The sequence below is a fragment of the Pelodiscus sinensis genome, chromosome 14 (assembly GCF_049634645.1).
Source record: "Pelodiscus sinensis isolate JC-2024 chromosome 14, ASM4963464v1, whole genome shotgun sequence".
In the NCBI taxonomy this organism is placed as follows: domain Eukaryota; kingdom Metazoa; phylum Chordata; order Testudines; family Trionychidae; genus Pelodiscus; species Pelodiscus sinensis.
The window spans coordinates 28,974,930-28,981,562 of NC_134724.1; the positions used below are offsets into that span (position 1 = coordinate 28,974,930).

Sequence of the window (6,633 nt, forward strand, 5' to 3'; positions counted from 1 at the left end):
ACCAAGCTTGCCTCTCTAATATCCTGGGACCAAAACAGCTGCAACGACACTGCAAATATGATACAACTATATTCTATATAACGGAGTTGGTTTTCGTTAATTGTTTTACTAACATGATTTTTCTCCTATTTCCATAACAGAATTCCAGAATTATCAGTAGGATATATAGAAGGTGACCTTCCTTCACAAGGACACAGACAACTAACATTATATGAAGACACAAATCTGACAGGAGAAAACACTTGAAGCAAGAAACCCAAATGCAATCTTATGATCAAAGCTACTGGTCAACACCTGCATCAGAAGTGAAGATACAAAGATCTTCAGATAGAATTTCAGCCCATGAAATACTCTGAACATATCATTCTGTTGCAAGCAGTGTGTCGCTTCTGCACAATCAGAGACTGTTGTGATCTCTCCACTCATTGTGGAAGTTGCCTTGTGCCTAAACTGAATTGACAAATGCATTGTAACTACAAATTTTATTTATTGTTATGGAACTGTAAAGGTCTACATATAAAGGGAAAAGTTAACATGTTGAAAGCTGAAAGAATTTCAACTGATGCCAGCATTTGTTAAAGCTGTTCACATTCAGAGAACAAAGCCGTGACAACCATTGACCCTTAGCATTCCCAGCATACCTATTAGTGTCTTAAAAAAGGAAGGGAAAAGTCTTTTGTTGTCCTTTCCACTCCTTTTGCCATATGACTAGTATTTCCATGCAATAGGAAAATATTCCTTGGCATAGCTTTTTTTTTTACGTTATGTTATGTTATGTTTTATGTTATGTTATGTTATGTTATGTTATGTTATGTTATGTTATGTTATGTTACATTTGTTTGTTTGGTCTCTGGTAATCTGAACAGTTATGGTCATCATCAGCTTCCATACTGAGCTCCATACGTCAAGCCATTAGAAGGAACAGTGAAGACTGCAGGACAGGAGCAGTACTGTGACCATAGCATTTCTTGGATTTAAAAGTGGTATTTTTTCCCTCAGACTTTCCTCAAATAAATCTTTTTATTTCTAATTATAAACCAAACCTTTTTAGGCTTCTAGGCTTCATAGTAAAGCTTGTAACGTGAAGTGTAAATTGGGTGGGGAGAATTTACTTTGTTAGAATTGCTTTGTTTTCTAAGCAGTAAGTACTACATATAGTACATGTAAAGTGTTAGCTGTATGTAAGCACAAAATACATTAAAATACAAAGGAGACTTTTCAGGCTGTAATTATGGTGAACAGTAAATCCTAAATTCACCATGGCAGGTAGTGTTCTGAACTAAACACAGCTGTGGTGGGCTAATTATATAATGGGATATAAGAGCAATGGTCACCAATTTTTTTCCTTATTGTACACATTAATTATCTTGTCATTTTTGTATGGCTTGTCAGTGGAGAAGAATTCAGTGTGATTCAGTCAACTGCAAACACACTGCCCCTCCCAAGCCATATTAGCATTAAACCATTAAATGTTGTTCCACCAGTACAGTGTCCATAAGTATTCCTTTGTCAGTAATGTGTTGATTGTTAAAATCCCTCTGAACTTCCATGGAAACAGTCTTCCACTGCAATGACCGGGGGGGGGGAACTATCAAGCCAAGGTTGTCTTAGCTATTGTTTGAGTATTGCCTCTTTCACTGATGGCAATCAACTCACACACAAAAAAAGGAACAAAATAATTAATAATTTTAAATAATTTCAGTTAATTTGAAAGAACAAAAAAAGGACTGTTAAAACAGACTAATGAATTTAAAATCATGTTTTGGATGGTTCCTAACAAACCAGTTGTTTGTGAAATTAGTGACTTCATTCTATTACTTTAAATTGATTATATCATCAGATACTGTCTGACTATATCTGTGGCCTTGTTCTTCATTTCAGTGTTTATCAGCTAAACAAATTTGTCGCTTATGACGTGTGAAAGTGATCACGTGCCACTGCCGGGCCTTTTTCCTTCTCAGCTTGTTGTCTTTTTGGCTATATTAGACTTTGCAGTATGCCCAGAAGCTTTCCTTCATAAAATAGAAAGAAAAAAACATTTGGCTTATTTTTCACTGTAGCTAGTCTTTTATACAATAATCTTGTAAGAAAATTTCTTGAATTCTAAATATTACTCTTTCTAGATTTTTGAAATCGAAAAAGTTTTCAGTAAAAAGTTTCTTACTTTATTTTACTATATTAGGTAGTAAAAATGTAGGGTTATTTACCATAACATGTTCATTAATATCAGAAATTTACAATAGCATTGTAAGACCATAGTAGGGTTCTAGCATACCGTGTAGTACCTATGGAGTATTGTAAGAGCTAATTGTCCGAGATGAATTGCTTCTCATCTTGTTCTCCAGTTTCCATTGTTGGTTTATTGCAGATTTGTACCCTGTGTCAAATTTCAAGGTATTGCTGATAAAACGTTTTCAACCAGCAGCAAGAAGTTCAAAAAATTTTCTGTCAATGTAACAGAAAACACGATGTATATAACATTTATGTAGCAATAAATGTGCCATCTTTTTTAACATGGTAAATCAGTGAGTTTTTAAAATTTCTCTTTCATCAGAGATTGTGTTGCTTGGAAACCCTGTGGCACAAAAGCATCCTTATTTATAACAGTAAAAATCAAACCAATTTTCAAAGCACATCGCTTAAATTGCAGGCACAAAATAGGTCTGTGCTGCTCCCATTGAGATCAGTGGCAACCCCCACCCTCTATTAATTTCAATGGAACCAACAGCCAAGCAGGACTTGCACCCCAAAAAAAGTGTGTGTGTATGTGCATGCAAACAGCAATATAGTTGCTGCAGTTGCTGCTGCGTTGTATATAGTTTGCACCTGCACTCATGCCTTCTGTTGAAATATTTCCCACTGAATTTTTAATCTTATGTTATCAGGCTCCAAGCCCTCTCTGCGCATTGAAAAGGTTCATGGGTACCTGAGATGCTTTCAGATTGACTGGCTCATCTATGCAAGTTTTATGAAAGAGACTTGCATCGGCGAGCCTTATCCCCACTATTACAAATGAAAAAGGAATTGGGTAACAGATACATACACAAATCATCACAATCAGCCAGTGGGGAGATCTATTTACAGTTTGTCCTCTGCAGTTTGTTTAAAGCCACATATTTTAAATGGTACCACAATTAATTTTTAGTCTGCTAACACCTTAAATAATCCCTTTTACATTTTATTTGTTTTGTGGTCTAGAATAAGCATAATAGTTTCACCAGAAAATGTAGAAGACGAAGAAAAAAAAGAGATTTAAAAAAAACCAGGGAATTGGTGGGCTATTCTACATGCTTTTTCAGTTCAGTGTCAGTGTGTTCATTCCCAGTCTTTAGAGCTACTATTAACAATGTAGCTTTCAACTCATCCTGTATCTTTCACTATATAATGGTAGAAGTGACAAGGAGTCCTGTAGCAACTTACAGACTAACAGATGTATTGGAGCATAAGCTTTCATGGACAAAGACCCACTTCGTCAGATGCATGTCAAACTATATAATGGTAGAGTATCTTGAAAATAATTGTATTAACCAAGGCCTACTCTATACCAGAATAGCTTTGCTATTGCAGCAAACCCTCCTAGCATAAAGGCAGTTATGCTTTTTGTCAATATAACTCAGGGGTGGGGAACATTTTTGGGTTGGGAGCCATTGACCCACAGAAAAATCAGTTGGGAGCTGCACAAAAGTGGAAAGCAAAAAAAAACCCCTCATTGATGACTGAGAAGGAGAAAGACATTCCCCACATGCATAGGGGAGTCCAGGCTAATAAATTCTGTGAGTGGGATAGGGCCATAAATGAAGGGTTCAATGTGTGGGAGGGAGAGCTGCCAGGCTTGGGTGTGGGGTCTGAGCAAGAGGGAGAGCACAGAAACAGGCTGGGAGAGGAACCCTGAGTCTCAGGGGCTGGATCCGGGCATCCGGGGGCCACTTTTCCACCCCTGGTATAAATTACTGCCTCTTACAGCCAAGTACCTTCTACCAGCAAAAGCACTTCTATGCTGGCATTAACTGCATATACCTGTTAGTTTTTGCCTGTATAGAAACATGGTATCAGAGGGGTAGTCGTGTTAGTCTGAATCTGCAAAAGCGACGAGGAGTCCTGCGGCACTTCCCCTGCCACAGGACTGTGCCACAACATGCCTCTGACGAAATGGGTCTTTGCTCACAAAAGCTTATGCTCCAATAAATCTGTTAGTCTGTAAGGTGCCACAGGACTCCTCCTTGCTTTTACAGAAACATAGTATACCATTCTGCTTATTAACAACCCCTCACTTGCCAGCAAAAAGTTGCTATTATCAGGATGTGCCTTCCTGGCTGTAGCCCAGCAAACCTGTGGGCAGGGCAGCAGCAGGGAAGGGAGACTGCAGTCCACATGCTGGTGCCCACAGAGCTGCATGGTACTGCTGCACGCTCTCTCCAGGGGTCGAGGCTCAGCACATACCAAAACTTCCTTCACTGTGCATAGCCCCATTAGCTTGGAGAGCACAGGGAGAAGGTATCTTGCAGATCCAGCATCTAGGTTGCAGCTCTGCTCCCTGCTAGCACTTGGCTCTCAGCCCCACCTTCCAGCCCAAATCCCCACATCCCTGTGTGATCTCTGTGTGCAGGCAGGTGCATGGGGCTGCAGCCCTAGCAAGAAGCACAAGGATGTGCTGAGCACCAGCCCCAGGTAGGTGTGTGGCACTGCAGCCAATACTTCCTTCCCTGGCTGCACCCTCGCAAGCCTCCTGGTAGAGGGTGCTTGGCATGTCCCAGTGCTTCTTTCTGTAGCGCTGCAAAAAAGCAGCATGCGTGCCATTGCTAATATCTGAATCCCATTAATGATGTCACAGGGATGGGGATGGTTCCATGCAACATGTTTTCATTACACTGGAAATGACTAATATTGCTTATTATGTGGAATCTACTGTATTGCATAAATATATATCACGTCACTCCCCAAGTGACATTATTAGACGGGTAAATGATTCTAGTGTAGACCTGGAGGCTCGATCTGCCATGCAGGTAAAAGCAGCCTGTACAGTGCAGGAGGAGGGAAATGAATACCTTCACTATCGATGGTACTTACGTAGCCCCTTATTGCAGTTGTAAATGTTTCCCCTAACCCTGGAGGACTGTGGGATTGATTTTTCTGATGCTTTCTTCAACACAGACCATGTTTCTATCCCAATACTCTGATAATCATTTTTCTTACTCTGATAATAATTCTAAATTCAGCCTCATGGGATTCTACTTTCTCATCAGACAAACACCAGCTTTGTCCCACTGCTGAATGTCAGAAAATGGTTACATGAGGGCTGTGTGAGGAGGTGAAAACAATACATTTCTTTAAGCACCTCGCCCTTTCTTCTTTCTTTTCTTTCTGACATACCACTGACTTGTTTCTATCAACTTTCTCTCTCACGATCTTCCTTTCATTTCTTTAAATGGATACATTCCCTTCTTTGTCGTGTTTGTTTTTTCTTTAAAAATGAAGTAAGTTTGGATAATGGTTGGGCCACAGAGGGGAAGAGATGTATGCTGGACTGTCTCTGTTAAACAAAATCCTATTAGTGAGCTGAGAGCAGAGAAATGGTACGTCTAGACTACAGGGTTTTGTCGATAGAAGTTTTGTCGACAGATACTGTTGACAAAGCTTCTGTGGACAAAGAGCGTCTACACTACATTCAGTTCTGTCGACAAAGCAAGCTGCTTTGTTGACATGGCAGTGTAGACGCAAGGACAGTTTACATGCAATAACGCTTTCTGTTGACAGAACTCTGAGTTCCACGAGGCGTACAGATAGTTCGGAATAGCTTGCTAGTCCGAACTATCTAGCCCGTGCCGCGTGTAGGCGCGCGGCACGGGGTTCGAACAAGCCGGCATTTAAAAATGGCGCCGGCCGGCTTATGCAAATAAAGCCCGGGAAATTCAAATCCCGGGCTTCATTTGCACGTTCGGTATGCATACATTACCCCGCTAGTTCGCACTAGCGGGGTAGTGTAGACATACCCTTACAGACTAACACAGCTACCCCTCTGAAACTTGCACTTAAGAGTGTAAGTTCTGAAACACTGGTAGGTCTCAACTGTCCCAGCTGCTCTCTTCTCTCATGCCCCGCCCACTTTGTCTAGAAGTTTATTCTTTGATACTTGTACACAGCTGAGAACCTAAATGAGTCAGTACAAGTAATTCAAAGGCTTGTGTAAATGCCTTACCGTGAGAGACTTTAAACAGTTCTATCTATTAATCTTTATCAGAAAGATCAAGAGATGAACTGATTATAGTGTATGGGTAACTTCACAAGGAGAAACTACTGAGAACTAAAGGGCTCTTTAATTTAGCTGAGAAAAGTTTAATGAAACCAATGGTGGGTCATTGTTGTGGCTTGTCACTCCACAACCACAGCCAAGACCTGCTTGTTCACACTTCTCAAACATTTCCTCCAGGGTACAGCATGTTGACAAGGGGCCCTGCATAAGGCAGTGTTCAAATGCATATCCAGGCTCTCCATGTTCCCGGGCAGGGTAAGTCCTCACCTTCCACAATGTTAGAGTGTTACCAGTCTCTGCCACTCCAGCTCTCTCACTCGTTCAAATTCATAAACAGTGAAGGTGACGGACAAACAGAACAAGGGCCTAAGTGAAGGTGGAGG

General features: G+C 40.7%; 1 protein-coding gene across 3 annotated transcripts in view; it reads left to right on the top strand.

The window, feature by feature from the left end:
• The window catches only part of TCF12 (transcription factor 12), a 350,291-nt gene extending 347,778 nt beyond the window's left edge, over positions 1-2,513 (top strand). For all 3 annotated transcript variants that reach the window (XM_075897314.1, XM_075897315.1, XM_075897316.1), the window contains one exon: positions 141-2,513. The gene's annotated coding sequence lies outside the window, so the exon portion shown is untranslated. The remainder of the gene's footprint in view (positions 1-140) is intronic.
• The last annotated feature ends 4,120 nt before the right edge of the window (positions 2,514-6,633 follow it).